This window comes from Pelobates fuscus, chromosome 2, assembly GCF_036172605.1.
Source record: "Pelobates fuscus isolate aPelFus1 chromosome 2, aPelFus1.pri, whole genome shotgun sequence".
Taxonomy (NCBI): domain Eukaryota; kingdom Metazoa; phylum Chordata; class Amphibia; order Anura; family Pelobatidae; genus Pelobates; species Pelobates fuscus.
Window position 1 is genome coordinate 147,203,237 of NC_086318.1, and position 17,986 is coordinate 147,221,222.

Genomic DNA, 17,986 nt, shown 5'->3' on the forward strand with positions numbered 1-17,986 from the left:
TTGACTGTGATGGAAATTCAATGCAGCCAACAAGATTCTTTATGAAAAACTCAATCATTATTGCCTAAAATTTTCATTTTGATAAAGAATATATTTTTCAATTCACTCCTAAAGAAAGTGGGAAGAAAAGACCAAGACACAAATTCCACTATACGAGTTAAAGAGTCAAGTGCCTGCTTATTGGACAATTCTCATGGCAGAGCAAAAAAAAAAAAAAAAAGAGCAGAGTACCGACAGAGAAAAAATGAAATGCCCAGCACACGCCAATGAGTCTCACAGGGAACCAATGAATTAAATGCTTTTCTATAAGAAGTATTAGCAGCATTAACAGCACAAATAGTCCAAACATCAAGAATTTTGGAAAAGTTGGAGGGAGGGGGGAACCATCGAAGGTCTTAACGAGTTATGGCCACATGACGGTCTATGTCGTCATGCAATACAGGACTTTAATGCTCAGTGAAGGAATAAACTAGAAATGCAGTAAAAGGTAACCGCAGGGTTTAAATGCCTACTGGTTCCAATGACTCCCAGCTTTCTTTAGAAACCTGACTGTTACCTCTGTAAGCTGAGGCCATAAATAGTGGCACCAGATTGACAGGAGAGCTATGAGGAGCACTTGTGGTGAGGGCTTCTCATAGTGCTTTCAATTATTATTTATATAGAGCCAGCAAATTCCATAGCACTGTACAATGGTAGTCGAGTTATTGCAATGCCACTACAGCGTCAAATTTGAAAATATTATTTCTTCCTCCCAGCATACATCTGTCTATTATCTGTGTAAAAAAAAAAAAAAACTAAATAAATAAATGAATAAAATAAAATTTTTAAAAAACTACTTTGGGGTAGTCTGCCTGCTTTCCCTTGCAAAGTCCAGCATGGATCTCTGTGTCCTAGAGCATGAGAGTCAGCGCTCACTCTCATACTGCAATCAGACTATACAGAGGGCCCACAGAGGCCTTTTCAGTATGAGCTGGGAAATCCCTCTGCTCATGTCAGTACGGACATTGGCACAAGAAAACTTTTGAGAGGTGGGATTAGGGGGTGACATTTGGGATAGGATTGGGGGTAGGGTTATGAGCAAAGGTATGCATATGGGGTATTACTGTACTCAAGAACATTAGCAGAATACAAATACGGGGTGTTTGCAGTAATGGGACAGTTGGCTGAATTTCCCCAAAATAAAACATGTGGGGTAGGGGAAACAAAAAACTAATTTAATGAGAAGTGTCAAAATGCTCTTCGTTACATAGCCTGGGGCATGTACTTTCTACAAATATATGCTTTTGTGAAGCGATTTTGGAGTCTGTGACTAATAAAGATGTTATCTCAGCACACTAAGTTTTGCTAAATTTTAGATTTAAAACTGTAATTAAATGAATACTATAGTCACCAGAATCACTACAGCTTAATTCAGGCTCAGCAACAAAAACACTGCCTATTCAGACCCAAAGGCAGTGTGTATATAACTGCCTTGAACACCTCTAGTGACAGTCACTTAAACAGTCATTAGAGGTGCCTCCTATCTCAGAGCTGCACTGTGTGCAGCACCTATTTTCTCATAGTCTCCATGACATGCTGAACACTCCCCATAGTCATGGTTTGATTCAAAGCATCTCTATAATCAGATGATGGCTGGCACAGTGAGGCATTTTGGGCGCATGCTCAATAGCCTCCCCCACTGCTTTCCTATGGGAAAGCAGTGGATTAGCCGAGATCAAGATTGAGGATCTCGGACATGGAGACAGGCCAGCCACAGCAAGACCTTCACAGCAAATACCTTTTCACTGCACAGAGAAGGGGACGGTCACCTAAACCTCTACTCCAGGACTGTAGTGTTAGGAATACATGTTTGTATTCCTAACATTATGCTGTTCATTTAACTCCTTGTAGTATAGGTTTTATAACTTCTTAAAATGTATGTATTATTTTAACAATCAAGACTAATTGGGGAGTCTATTTTGAGTTTATTTTCTTTATTTGTACTTGGTGAGTAGAAATTACTAACTGCAAAATGCAGTAAAAAAAAATTTGAAAACAGTCACCTTATTCCAACCGTAAAGTCCCTCTGGCTCAGTCTCCACCTGCTCTGATGTCAGTGCCAAACAGGAACTGAATGCGCATGCACAACGAGCACATTAGGCCTTCCCCATATGAAAGCATTGAATCAATGTTTCGCTGTGGGGAATTTGAAGATGCTAAATGTCATCATTGCAATGGTTAAGGAGACTGGAACAGTGCAACCAGACAACTCCACTAAGATGAATGAAATCAAAATAGTAATATTAAAAATTAAGGTGCTGTCTTAACGGCACTGACCAAAGTATCCAATGATCTACTCACTGCTAAATCCCACTGCCACTACTCTGTCCTAATTCTTCTTGACCTTTCTGCTGCTTTTGACACTGTTGATCATCAACAGCTTCTCATCCTCCGCAATATGGGTCTACAAGATTTTGCTCTCTCCTGGTGCTCCCCTTATACACAAGTATGTCCCGTCTAGGCCCTTACGCTCTGCTGAAGACTTACATCTATTTTCTGTCCGTACTCCCACCTCTGATGCTCGCCTTAAAGACTTCGAGGGCTGCACTGTTCCTGTGGAACTCAGTTCCCTCCTCCGTCAGATGATCACCGAGTCTGCACTCCTTCAAAAAAAATTAAAAACCCACTTCTACATAAAAGCATATCGTTTAATAGCTCCCGACTGATTCCTCTCTTGCAACGGTCATTAGTCTAATACTATCCTTACCTTTTGTGTTACTTTACCCCACTCCCTCTAGCATGTAAGCTCATTGGGCAGTGCCCTCAACCCCTCTGTTCCTGTGTCTAACTTGTCTGTTTACAACTACATGTCTGTTCGTCCACCCATTATAAAGCGCTGCAGAATTTGTTGGCGCTATAATAATAATAATAATAATAATAATATGCAGTATTCCCAGTTAACTCTCACCAGACCTACACAGTTTAAATTCTTATCCAATCATGAACTCATTTTCTAAGGGAGTTTTTCTTTTTAAACACATTTGTTATTCCTTGCACAGAGCACGAAAGAACCAACCACAGTCAGCTCGATTCACCAAAAGTGAGCCTGTGCAAAGTAGCAGCATTATTATCTAAAAGCATTATAGAGGAAAAGTATATTCTATTTGAAAGCAGGAACTGGAAAATTAATACAGGCATACCCAGCTTTACATACACTCGCGAGTACAGATATTCCCGCGCCTTTTCTGTTTGCGAGTGAATGGTAAATGGAAGGCTCTATTCTCGCCTGGAGCAGCTCAGTTCAGTGACATTGAGGCAAGAACTTTTCACACCTTCTGACATGGCATAGGTTAATCATCTCAAATTTATAATGCCTACACCTTGCTGAACATATTTTTTTCTGCCCATACATTGTTCATATTCTGCAATCGGCTGCCATCTAGTGAAAGGGTTTACCCTGCCATTTTCTATAACTATGACTTAGCAGCTTAGCTGCATTAGCCACAATTCTGAGGAATCGAAGTTAAACTATAAATGCTTAAATTGATGAAGAGGTGTTTCTAAACAAAGTGTGCAACTAAGCTGCTAACAAATAGGCACTGTATTGACAGAAAATGGCCCAGTGGGCAGGTGTATTTTACTTTTCTTCACAGTTTAAGGTTGTCAGATGAGTAAAACATTAAAGATAAATGGCACAATCTGGAATGAGTTTTTGTTTTTACGGTTTGTTTAAACTGAATAAAAGCCCACTGGAAATCACTAAATAAATCACTGGAAATCTGCAGTTGCAGTATCAGTTATGCCTGTGAATGACTATTGCAATGCAGTACATGCATTGGGAAGTTTTACATACATGCTCTGGTCCCATTGTGTACTTAAAGGTGGGCTATGCCTGTATGTGCTTTTTCTATGCACAATTGCATTGCTAGTTTATACACAGTTACTCTGATTACCAAGAGATATTTTGCATGAGTTACTGTATGACTAGTTAGGGCCACCTAAAGATGTATCAAAAAAAAAAAAAGTTATGCAATCCTTCTGCTTAGAACATTATATATTGTGTGCATCATCACATATAGTGGGAAACAACTTTAATGTAATAAGCATAGCTGGAAATATTTCAGGGACTAATGAAAGTATTGACAAAATTAGGCAGACAAGATGGGCCGAATGGTTCTTTTCTGCCGTCAAATTCTATGTTTCTACAATATATATTTAAAAAAAAAAAAAAAAGGTATTTATAGATAGATATTGATTACTGAACGCAGACAATTATTTACACTTTCCCTTTATTTTTTTTATTGCTGTCATATTACAGAAAAATAGCGGTCATAAGCACATTCCATTAAAAATTTGGAAGGGAAGTTTTTGTTGAATGAAAATTACGGGGAAAGTTTTTAACGTCAAATTATCAAGAAGACCATCATTCCTCTAAAATGTACTGTATCTAGCTGAACTGGAGATTTTCTGTTTCTTCAAAAAACAGAAAAACAGAAAAAAACATTTGAACACACCATCTCAAATAATGTTCAAAATAGTCAAAACATAAAGAATGGAAAGCCTAACTGGAAAATTTAGAGTAGCAATGCTTGGTGATTATTAATCTCTTTGGAATTGATGAGCTTTATACAACAACAACTGAGCAACCTGAGGCTCATTACCTGCTGCTAGTCTACAAGTGAAGATATACAGTTTTAACAAACTTACTATGATGCCACATGATACTTATGCACCTTAGAACTCAGGAAAAGTAAAAAATAAATGTGACCATAAAACGTACACTGGTTCAAACCATCTCAAAATACTGCTTACAATAGAGGAAGTACAAATGTGCAGAAGTAACATTTGTGGTTAAAATTAACCACTGGTCATTGCGCATCAAGCCAACTAAGAGTCAGACACCCTCAGTGTAGCCAATTATATTTGAAAGGTCAACATTTTGTACGAATATGCAGAACATGGACATTCTTAACAGAACAATAGAATTGCCAACTGGTATAGGCAGGATTTGCCAGATTGTATTCCCATATAAGAACATATTAATCTCTACCACATAATTATGCCGCCTTACAACACAAATCCTAAACACATGTAAATTGGCCTCCAATAACGCCAGGAGTAGCCCCCAACAATAATTGTATATTGAACTGAATGGTCGTGTTAAAGAGACACTATGGTCACCAGAACTACAGCAAAATTAAATTTTTGGTGTCAACAGCCTGTCCCTGCAATATTTTTAATGTGAACACCTATTGAAAGTGCATCCTGGGTCAGAACTGTACAGTGTGCTCCTCCGTGCAGAGAGTGGAAACACTGAACGCTTCCCATAGAAATCAATTGATTAAATGCAGCTCTATGAGGAGATACTGATTGGCATGGTCTGATTCAAAAGATACATAATTTGGGCAAAATGCATTTCTTTAACCCCTTAAGGACACATGACGTGTGTGACACGTCATGATTCCCTTTTATTCCAGAAGCTTGGTCCTTAGTTTGGCCGAATTTCAGTAAGTAATGTCGTTCATTAATAAAAGTTGGATGAATACATTTTTAAACTTTCTCCCATCCCTTGTCAGATAAGCCATTATAAGTGGAAGCTCTGCTCCCTGCCACTTCCTCCTCCTTATTTTAGGAATTGCTCTTTTGAAGAGTTTACTGGGGTAGTAAGTGGTGCAGCAAAGTTAAGTGGCCCCCTGTTTAGGGAGGAAATGTCACCCCTAGGGTGTGCCTGACACAATCAAGTATGCGCAGAGAACTAAAAAGGAACGAACACATGCACACTCTGACATGCTTTCAATAAAACCACACTGAGTGGCTAAAAGACCACTCTAGCATACATTTGTTGTATATTGTTTATATTGCTGGTGTGTTGTACTAGCATTTGCTAAGGTTTATTCAAGGCCAAATAACATTTTCCCGAAGGACCGAAGATGCAAGTTAATGCCAATTATTTCAAAAAGATTGTGTAGGACAAAAGGAAAAAAATATATATATTTAAACAGTACATTTGTGGAGCGATGTGGATGGAAACATCCAACACCTAGGTCTCATTGGTACATAACAATTAACATTTCTCAAGATACATACTGTGTGTATGCAACTTATTACCATCCTGGGAGCCAATTGGAAGAAATAGGGCTCCCACGAGTAGGCTGTTTTCAAAGCAGATGTCCCCAATGAAAAATAGATCTCTACTCTGCACAAGTTAAACTTCATATTTGGCTTCCAAAAATTCACTATGTGCATACAAATTACAAAAGAAAGACAGTCAAACAATGAAAACGCTTCATAAAGAGATCCTCCCTGCACCAGTGGAAACTTAATGCATATAGATGTCAGGCCACTAACAGAATTACACAAATCTCTTTATAATCATTACTTGAAGAACAAAATAAATGCACCATAGAGTGATACTCTAACTTCTATGTCTAATTCACAGCAACGAGTATACGGTTAAAGTAAGGCAGTCAGATGCATTAAAACTTTAGTGGCAGCATAAAGATGTGTGGTTATACAAAGAAAAAAAAAATATGAAAAAACACTTGTCTTTAAGATGTACTCTAAAAAGAATTCACTCTCAGACACTATAGTCACCAAAACAACTTTAGCTTAATGAAGCAGTTTTGGTGTCGATATCATGCCCCTGTAGTCTCACTGCTCAATTTCCATTTAAAATATTTATGCAGCCCTAACCACACTCCCTGCATGTGACTTCCTAAACACTTATTTATAAAATATTTTACCAGGAAGGATACATTGAGATTTCTTTCAATGTATTCAAGTATGTCCTGTTACGTCCTGTAAATAGTCATCTAATGTTTACACTTTATCACAAATAGTTTAATTTATAATTTCTTATCTCCTGTCCTGTTAATAGCTTGCTAGACACTGCAGGAGCCTCCTGTATGTAATTCAAGTTCAATTTACAGAGCAGGAGATACAAACGTTTAAAAGTTACATCTGATTGAAACCATTTTGTTTTAATGCAGGCTGTGTCAGTCACATGGGTGGTTAGGGCTGCATAAACAGAAACAAAAGTGTTTTAACTCCTAAATGGCAAAGAATTGAGCAGTGAGACTGCAAGTGCATGATCTATACCAGTGCTTGACACATTTGATTGGAATCTAGGAGCCAGCTTTAAAAAATTTAGGCTCCAGTCTTTTTTAAATTAACAAAGTTTAATTTTGAACGAGAAAAATAAAATTCTTAAAGGACCACTATAGTGCCAGGAAAACATACTCGTGCCTCCACCCTCAGGGTCCCACTCCCGCCGGGCTCTGGGGGGAGGAAGGGGTTAAACTTGCCTTTCTCCAGCGCCGAGCGGGGAACTCTCCTCCTCCTCTCATCCTCCTCGGCTGAATGCGAAAGCATTCGCATGCGTCTTCTCACTGTGATTTTCACAGTGAGAAGTGCGGAAGCCCTCTAGCGGCTGTCCATGAAACTGCTCTGAAACTGCTGTTTATAGAAAAAAGGGTTAATCCTAGCTGGACTTGGCACCCAGACTACTTCATTAAGCTGAAGTGGTCTGGGTGCCTATAGTGGTCCTGTAAAGGGACACTATAGTCACCAGAACCACTGCAGCTTAATGTAGTTGTTCTGCTGTCTGTAGCATGTCCCTGCAGGCTTTTCAATGTAAACACTACCTTTTCAGAGAAAATCTGTCTTGGGACACCTCTTGTGGCAGTAACTCACGCCTCACTCTGCATGGAGGCGCTGAAAGTTCCCCATAGAAATACACTGATTCAATGTATCTCTATGAGGAGATGCCGATTGGCGCAGCACAGCCTTTTTCTGCACATGCGCAATATCCTCCTAAAGCTTTCCTATGGGAAAGCATTACTTAGCGGAGATCATAAAGATTGAGGATCGCAGCCATGGAGGCGGGACCAGCGTCAGCAAAACCAGCACAGTGTGGAGGGAAAAAGGCAAGTGAGAACACCTTTCCTATGTGATCAGAGGGGGGGGAAAGGTACCTACACAGAGACACACAAAGAGACAGATACACAGAGACAGTAGTGTCAGCAACGACACACACACACACACACACACACACACACACTCTCAAATTCACAAGTTAAAATTTGTATTTATGTTCACCCAGCATCCCTACCTTTGTGAGAGCTGAGAGGATCTTTCCCAGGGGTCCACTGGGAAGTTTCTAATCATCTTCCTGCAGTTCCTCTCTGCTCCCTTGCACTCTGTCTCCCTTGCGCTCTGTAGAAACATCATATTCCTGCTGCCGGCATCACAAAACAGCACAAGGGAGCAGAAAGGAGCTGCAGGAGGATTACTGCTCCCTCACTCGCCGTCTCCCATACTACCCCAGTCTGGCAGCAGTCTCTCATGCTGCTCCGTTCGGGTGGCTGGCCCCCTTCCAGGCTGCTGCGGGCAGGAGCTTCGCTAAAGGGCTGCCAGGACAAAATCCCAGGCGCCAGGATAAATATCTATTCGCCATGGTGACCTGGGATTTGTCGAGCCCTGATCTATACACTTTAACTGCTTCATTAAAGGGACACAATAAGCACCCAGACCACTGTCCCAGGCTTCTTAATCCAGAGCAGGTTATTATTGCAGTTAAGAAACTGCAATAACTGCTAACTTTGGGGGGGGGGAAGGGGAGGGTTAACTGCACCTCTGATGGCTGTCTGACAGCCACATGAGGGACTTCCGGGCTGTTAGGCGACTTTTGCTTGCCAAACTGATGCTGGACATCCTCACGCTATGCTTGGGGATGTCCAGTGTCACCCAAAATTCCATAGGAAAGCATCGGGTCCAAGCCAGAGCAAGGGACATCGGAGCTGGACCCAGGTACGTGACTGAAGGTGTTTTTAACCCCTTCTGCACCACAGGGATGGGGGTGGGGAGATAAGGGCTTGGCTGAGGGAGTTTCTCTTTAACCCATTTGGGTACAAGCCATCTTGACAAACTACTGTTGCGGTCACACAATCTGCAGTCTGGCCTCTTGGTGGTAGCTCTGCTAGTATGGAAGTAAACATGAGCTCTGGGAATACGGTATTCCAGCTACATCAGCCTACCATTTATGTCCAGATTTAGAGGTGGTTACTGCTCCATACAATTTTTTTTTTGTGTGCCTTTATGAAATACACAGAATGTAAGATTCTATCATGCCAAATGAGAGATTAGTCGGGATGGGGAAGTTTGTGATAGTTTACTCTTGCAGGCAGTAGTGCTTATGGTGCTTGGGTGTCCCTTTAAATAGACACAAAGCACTTCAAAACATTAATTTTGTAAACCTATGAAGTCACATAATTTAGTGGCATTGAAAGGGTCCCTCACAAAAGACGAAGTAAAATCTACTGTGATCCGCATTCATTTGCTCTGCAACAGTAAGAGAATATTAGGCTTGCAGATTATATTTTGATATCACGGATAAACAGGCGATGCCCTAATGTTCCAGGCTGATAATGATGTGGTGATGTAGTGACTTAAGATTTTTCTGATATGTTGGGACCATTTTATCAGTCTACACGCAGTGTCCTGGCAGCGGATGAGCTCTCTAATTTAGATAAGACATACCTCTTTGTCAAGTCATATTTTACAGATTGAAGGAAGCGGCAAGCAGGAGTTAGTGAGTGAAATAAGCAGCAGCGACAGAGATAGAGAGGACAATTTGATTAGAAGGTTATTGGTGGATGGTGCGTGTATTCACACAGTTACAGAAGAAGTTACAAGATACATCCACAGAAGAAAAAAAAGAAAGAAAGAAAAAAGAAAAAGGACCACTTTCTTTGCCTAAATAGCCCAAAACGCATTGGGTTTTATTTACATTATGCCATTACATAACGTTTAGGATACAATAAAACAGCATATAAATAGGATTGTAAATATAACAAAAGGCTTAAGTATTAAGACAATTGAGAATATTTTACAAACATGAATTGTTCTAATAACTTAGGTGTCAGACTGCTTTTTTGAAAGAAAAAGAGGAAAACAAAAAGGGGGTGGGCAAATTTACTCACATTCTATCCTCTGCAATGCTGGTCCCTGCTCCTTGACCAGGCTCATCAATCCATAGGGAAGCAGTGAAAGGATAATGTCCATGAGCAGCAAATTGCCATGCTGCACCAATCAACTGCTCTCTAGAACCTGCATTTGTTTTAGAACCGAGCCAGACTCACAGGGCATTTAGTGTTTGCTACTGTTCCTTTAACACATGACAACTCCTAAGGCAATGAAATATGATCGATCATAGTAATACATAATACATTTGCTTTAGGAGGTGTTTTATCCATACCTCCTTTCCAGCACCACCACGCTCAGACATCCATCGGTGTTACATCTTTGAAACACCCACCCTTCAGCCAAACCTTGTTCTTGCCCTTCTGTAAAGTGAACAGACTTGCTTGGGGACAGCTCGCTAAACAGGACAATCCTCCCAAATGACAAAAATGGTGGCTTCACTGTCACAACACTGACATTTCTATCTTGCCCCAGCAAGCACGAGAAACACTTGAAGGGCAAACAGAATTGTGACAGAGGAGAAAACACATTTGGAAAGGATCTACTGCGCTCCCCCATCACTCAATCCTCTATACAACCCACTCTGAGTGCTGACAATGCTTTGCCAGCTTAGATGGAAACTCCACTGCCCCAATAAAAAGAAAAATATAAATATATAAATTTATAGCACTGTTTTGAAGATATACTCCCAATTAACACATGCGTGCATTTTTTCATTGCAGGTATATCTAAATACAGCTTGTAAAAGCTGCAGATCTATTGCCTAAAGAAAAAAAAAAAACAACACACCTGGTTACACTTATTTTGAGCAAGTCTGTTGCAAACAAAGAGATCAAAATGATGTCCTTGTAAAAGAACACACATGCTTGGCGTGACTAAAAGGTTACTCCAACTCTTAAAAAACTCTTTTTTGGATAACTACTTATGTCCATTCCAGTTCTGAGGTAAAGTTCTTTCTAGAGTTCAATCCCCCTTCACTGACATTGAGTGAAATTAAGAGATGTCAGGGAGGATATGCGAATATACATAGACTAATGAGCTGTATTTTTGGACCATTTTTGCACAATTTTGGTTCATCCGGGTCATTTCCCCGAATATTTTTGCATGGATAATATTTGGACAAGCTGAACCACCATGTGGACAACAATCGTACTACCTGAAGCATTTTTTTTTTCTGGTTGCAATGCAGCAATAAGTATATTAGCAAAGCTTCTGGAACTTTGTTCTAGTGAACACCTCCACAGTTCTTGGAGATGTAAAGTGAATATGTTCCATCAGCATAAAGTTTTCAGTAGGGATCGACAGATATTGATTTTTTTTAGAGCAAATACCTCTGAACTTTCAGGCCGATAACTTACCGATACTGTGTACATTTACCATTTTGAAAAAAAATTAAACTATTTCTACACAAATCTACTGTTAACTGAACATGTTTATTATTATTTTTTTTGCTATTTTTTTTATATCGGTAAATGCACAAAATATACATGCCAGTCAGAATTTTTTAGGTTTTCAAGAATATATGTGCGCGTAGTGGATACAGTGAATGCAGTGAGTGTTTGTGTGGTGTGTGTATATAGTGCGTATAGTGGATGCAGTGTGTGGTGTGCAAAGTGAATGCAGTGTGTGTAGTGCGTGTAAAGTGAATGCAGTGTGTGTAGTGCGTGTAAAGTGAATGCAGTGTGTGTAGTGCGTGTAAAGTGAATGCAGTGTGTGTAGTGCGTGTAAAGTGAATGCAGTGTGTGTAGTGCGTGTAAAGTGAATGCAGTGTGTGTAGTGCGTGTATATAATGAATGCAGTGTGTGTAGTGCGTGTATATAATGAATGCAGTGTGTGTAGTGCGTGTATATAATGAATGCAGTGTGTGTAGTGCGTGTATATAATGAATGCAGAGTGTGTTTGTGCATTGTGAATGCAGTGTGTTTGAGCATAGTGAATGCAGTGTTTCTGTAGTGTGTTTGTGTAGTGTTTATATAACGCAGAGTGTGTGTTTGTGTAGGTATGTAATGTGTGTAAAAAGGGGGGGGCATTTTTTTTTTATATTTAATTTATTTTTAGTTGCATTAGCAATCCTTAGATAAAAGTCCAAGATTAAACAAATCATTAAATCACTACTCAGTAGAACTATATTTAAATAATTATTTTCAAATGTAAAGACTCATTCCAGCTGGTTGTTTTAATATTGGCAACCAAATGAAGATTTCATATTTAGAACAACTATTCAATTTAGTTAAAAAGGAACACTCCGAACTGAACAGCACTTTAGCTTGCTGAAACAATTCATATGTGAAGAGTGCTTCCTCTTTTTCGTTGTATAAAATTGCAAATTTCAATAGAAATTGTAGAACAAAGCAAAGGCTTCAGTGTTGGACCTACCCACACTGATGCCCCTGCAATAGGTTTCAGAGGCATTAAAGGACGTGAACCCTGGGTATGCTAATAGGACAAAATATAAAGTGGGGTGAGAAATCCACCCACTTAAAGTAGGTGGGACCCACTCCAGCCAGAAAGACCTCCAAAAATTAAAATATCATTATAGTGGTATGAACCTTTGTTAGTATGCAAAGCCGAATAAATAAATAATATAGAGTAAATACAAAAAATGTGTAAACACACAGTGCGTAAAAAATCAAAAAGGTTAATAAAAAGTAGTGATACACCTGTTAAAGACTGGGATGGTTTTTGTCCTTAAACTCCAAATTCATATACAGAAGGCACTTATCTAAACATAGTCCATACCCTAAACAGGATCGGTATCTTTATAAAAGCCTCTAAAGAACGAGTGGCTGGTCAGATCTGAAAAGTTAAGAGACTGTATACAGAGGCAAACGAAAAGATCGGAGGTAGTAGCTATTGAAGGATAAGGGATATAGATTTGTATCAACTCAAATCTAGGGGATATAATAAAGGATACAAAAAGAGTTAAACAAGGCAGCACCTCTAAAATATAAGGGAGAGATAGAAGCAAGTATAAAGTCACTAATAAGTATAAAGTTCAGGTCCTGATTAGTTCCCGCTACTAGTGCTGAAGTGACATGTACCCACCTGTTAAATGTGGTCAAAGCTCTTAAACCGTGTATGTAAGAGGCACTGCCTATACAACTGTCATCCTATAGGATTGCTGAAAAGTAGTAAAAGCCTATAGGTGCAGCTAAGAAGGTTACCCCTATTAAAACATGCATAGAGAGTGTCTGCTGATACAACCTAGGGCTGAAGTAAGCCATCTACTAGTACAGCTACAGAGTAGCTTGGTTAAGGACAGCCACCGGCTGAAATTGCCGTCCAAAAGTATAGCTACACACTGCTGCTTCAAGGCAGCCTGTCTGAAAGTTCTCTACTGACTAGTTCTGGTCTATCAACGAGACTGTGGAGTAGGAAAATCACCACCTAGTCATATACCTAAACACTGCTGCTTCAAAGCAGCCTAATAATAGGTCCCAACTTGGTGCTAACAGTCAGTCAAAAGTATCGTCTCAAAGCCATGTAAACCCAGACAGGACAACCACCCCAGTCAACAAGTCATTAAAATCAGTATTATAGTGAGAGCCTAATACTTCTCTTTACATTAAAATCAGTAACTGCATCGGAAAAAAACACTCGTCCTTTATATTTTAGAGGTGTTGCCTTGTTTAACTCTTTGTATCCTTTATTATATCCCCTAGATTTAAGTTGATACAAATCTATGACTATAGCCAAGCAGGGCAGTTTAGCTGGTAGTTTCCCTTAGTGCCCCTTTGACCTGGTGTTTCACTACAAAGTATATAGGGTCTGTATGGGCACTGCAAACATTGTATCCTCTCACCATTGACTGTACACTATCTGAGGAGTACTGTTTATTTATTAAGTAGCATACCACGTTCTTTGATTCTGTAACAGTTTCCCTCCTTGATTTGTAGCATGGTCTGGCGACCACAGCCCTATAGGGCTCTCTAAGTGACTATTAGAGGCTCTCTATGAGGGTTACTTTTAACTCTGACCATCACAACTGTAGATGGGAGCCCCACAGTAGGTTGCTACCACTGTGATTATTTTAAGCTACAGCACGAGTACTGTGTTGGGACCCCCTTGGATCCACTTAAGAGATTATACTATTGGGGCATATATCCCACTCAGGAGACACGATTGATTGATGTTTTCCTTAACCTGCTTCCCCCCCATCCCCCCCTTTTTAAATGTGGTTTCTTGTATGAGTATTTTATCATAACAATCATTAAAAGTTATGTTTTATATACACAGAATTAGCAAGGGACTCCTATTCCTTTGACCCGTTGGGGGAATTTTCTTCGCCTTGGGTCTCCTTTTCTTTTTGTACAAATCTATGTCCCTTATCCTTCAATAGCTACTATCTCCAATCTTTTCACTTACCTCTGCATACAGTCTTTTAACTTTTCAGATCTGACCAGCCACTATACTCATAATTTAGAGGCTTCTTTTTAGATACTGATCCAGTTTAGGATATGGATTACATAAGTGCCTTCTGTACATGTATTTGGAGTTTAAGGACCCTCTCCTGCCCCCTCCTCCCGCAGTCTTTTAAAAGGTGTATCACTACTTTTTATTTAACCTTTTGATATTTTTTACATACTGTGGGTTTACACATTTTTAGTATTTACTCTATATTTATTTATTTGGCTTTGCATACTAATAAAGGTTCATACCACTATAATATTTTAATTTTTGGCGGTCTTTCTGGGTGGAGTGGGTCCCGCCTACTTTAAGTGGGTGGATTTCTCACCCCACTTTATATTTTGTTCAATAGAAATTGGCACTTTTATAAATTAATCTTGTTACAATGCCTGGGCTGTAAGACAACCAGTCCTATTACTACCTGGCTTGTTTAGCTTAATGGTGTCACTTGCCCTCAAGTAAAAGAGTCGCACAGAAGAGACAATGAGGAGAAGGCAGAGAGGAGGGGGTGTGGATTAAGAGAGCTAGCTCCTAACTAACTCCCAGAAGCCTCAGCTAGCAGAAGCCATCCTCCTGCACCCAAACGATAGGAAACAGGAGGGTGGCTGAAAAATGTGTATCTTCATGAGTGTCAGTAGCTGTGTATTTGCACGGATGCCCATTTGTGTGTAGCCTGTGTCTGTAGCATACTCCATACGAAAAGATGCTTACATTCAAACACTGCTCAGTGTTAAATACAATCCTGCAAGGCAAAGCATACGGTAGATCCCCAACTGGCAAAGCATTGTGGGGGTTGTACGATATGTACCAGTTGGCACACACTGGAGACTTGTCTAAGTTTGTCCAACATGATTAGAAATACATAGCCAATGAGGAAATCATTGCCACGTGCACGGTCACCAGTTTAATAGGCTAATTAATCCTATTTAGAGAAAACTTTAATTGTTTTACTTAACTAAAATAATACCAATATATAGCATACATATTAATGTGTTTGCTTAAAAATCAATGCTTAAAGGGACACTCCAGACCCAGCTTGCTAGAAAAGCTTTGTGTGCGAATAATGGTTACTCTTTTTCATTTTGCAAAAAGTGCAGTCCAATAGAAATTTACACTTAAATTAAAACAGTTGCACCTCCTTGGCTTTCAAGCAGACAACATGTCCTGTTCGTTCCTGGCTTGGTTAGCTCAGTTAAAGGACCGCTCTAGGCACCCAGACCACTTCAGCTTAATGAAGTGGTCTGGGTGCCAGGTCCAGTTAGGGTTAACCCATTTTTAGAGAAACTGCTATGTTTATAAATGGGTTAAGCCTTCCCCCAAAGCCTCTAGCAGCTGTCTCATTGACAGCCGCTAGAGGCGCTTGCGTGATTCTCACTGTGAAAATCACAGTGAGAGCACGCAAGCGTCCATAGGAAAGCATTGTAAATGCTTTCCTATGCGACTGGCTGAATGCGCGCGCAGCTCTTGCCGCGCGTGCGCATTCAGCCGAATGGGAGGAGAGGAGGATCGGAGGCAGAGAGCTCCCCGCCCAGCGCTGGAAAAAGGTAAGTTTTACCCCGGAGGGGTGGGGGACCCTGAGGGTGGGGGCACCCTCAAGGCACTATAGTGCCAGGAAAACGAGTATGTTTTCCTGGCACTATAGTGGTCCTTTAAGCTAAAATCAAGAGGATGCAATGCAGTGCAAACACTTCTCATTGAGCTGCATTGAAAAGTATGTGATTGGACAGCTACAGTTAAGTCTGGACGGGATTAAAAGGGGAGGGCCTGCAAAGGCAGCAGACAAGAGAAATGCAGGTTTGCATTGTTTTTTTAGATTTATTCCCCCACCCCCACCCCACAAATGCACACTTCAGTGCATGCAAGTTTTAATTTGGGGTACATCTACTAAATTGTGATTATTTTGTATTTGGGCAGGAATGTGTCTCTTTAAACAACATTTTTAATTAAAAAAAATTAAACTGTAATGGTTTGCCCTCTTACCTTGGTCCCCACCTTCTCAGATTCTGTGTGAAGTGCATATGGTGTCTTCAGAGCAACAAAAGCCAGATGTCTAGTCATTAGTTGACAGAGGGCATCAGCTGTACACTCTTAATCAATAAATGACCCACTGTGCAAAGAACATGCACAGAATTGACATTAGCCAGCCTAGAACTTACTCCTGACATAATGACACTTCTGGAGATGGAGTTACACCTCTGAAGGCAACATAAAACCTCAGTAAGTGCAGAGATTATATTGAAAAGCTGTAAATACACACTCTAAGCACATTTATTCACACTCTAAAAACATTGTGTGAAATAAGTGCATATCACCTCTACAGACTTAATTACCATGGGCAATTTGTAGTAACTAATTGGCAATTCATTAGTCAAATATAGGTTTCGGTGAGTTACCACTGACTTACAGAAGTGTCATTTTTTTTATTTGTATTCGTTAGACACTTTGGCATAGTCAGAGGTGTACGTCAAGAGAACTTTACATTTTAATTGGGGTTAAAGAAAATAATCGATTGTTAAAAATAAACTCTACAGAACATTCCAAACCGAAAACATGAGATGACCAACTGTAGTGTAACATGAAAATACAAATAAAACTGGACTTATACAATAAATATAAACTAGCAGGATTTATCTTTGAATGTTGGATTTTGTAATTTAATCTGAGGATTTCTGGTTTCTCAATACCCCCTGTAACAAAGTTTAGCTGCACTTTCCCCCTGTTTGATTGGGTTTCTAATTGTTAGGACTAGGGAGCCAGGAGTGAATGCCTCACCATGCTCGGGTGGGTGGCTGGGTGATGTGGGATTGGTGCCCCGGGGCAGAGATTTTGGCCCTAGCCCAGGCTGTCCATGAGTGGCCCCCGAGGTATACTTGTTCAAACTCCAGCGGCCCCCATGGCAAGGATGGGGTTAGGTCCTCCCCACACAGTGAGCGGACCGTGCTTACCTAGGGCTGCCCGGCTGGCACTCGGCTCGGCGGCAGCAGACAGGGTGTGGGCGGAGGGACACAGTGAAGTTACCCGGTTTAGCATAAAAACTTCACATAGGACTCCATCTTGGATTTCCGGAAAACAGGGAAGGCACCCCGGCTTCTCCCAGATCACATGATCCGGGCCACGCCCACCTTCCCACCCTGTGCGTGCCTGAGCTCTACACTGAGACAGGGTCAGCGCGCTTCTTAGAACATGATGGGAGCTGGATATTATAATATGTATAATAATAGGGGCTAGATATTATAATATGTATAATAATGGGAGCAGGAAATTATAATATGTATAATAATGGGAGCTGGAAATTATAATATGTATAATAATGGGAGCAGGATATTATCATATGTATAATAATGGGAGCTGGATATTATAATACATAATATGTATAATAATGGGAGCAGGGTGATATAAAATGTATAATAATGGGAGCAGGATATTATAATATATAATATGTATAATAATGGGAGCAGGATATTATAATATGTATAATAATGGGAGCAGGGTGATATAAAATGTATAATAATGGGAGCAGGATATTATAATATATAATATGTATAATAATGGGAGCAGGATATTATAATATGTATAATAATGGGAGCAGGGTGATATAAAATGTATAATAATGGGAGCA

The 17,986-nt window shown here is 40.0% G+C and overlaps 1 protein-coding gene across 1 annotated transcript in view; it reads right to left on the reverse strand.

Moving 5' to 3' along the window:
* The window catches only part of LPP (LIM domain containing preferred translocation partner in lipoma), a 317,702-nt gene extending 300,320 nt beyond the window's left edge, over positions 1-17,382 (reverse strand). Inside the window, exon 1 of the mRNA XM_063442809.1 lies at positions 17,313-17,382. The gene's annotated coding sequence lies outside the window, so the exon portion shown is untranslated. The remainder of the gene's footprint in view (positions 1-17,312) is intronic.
* Positions 17,383-17,986: the final 604 nt, after the last annotated feature.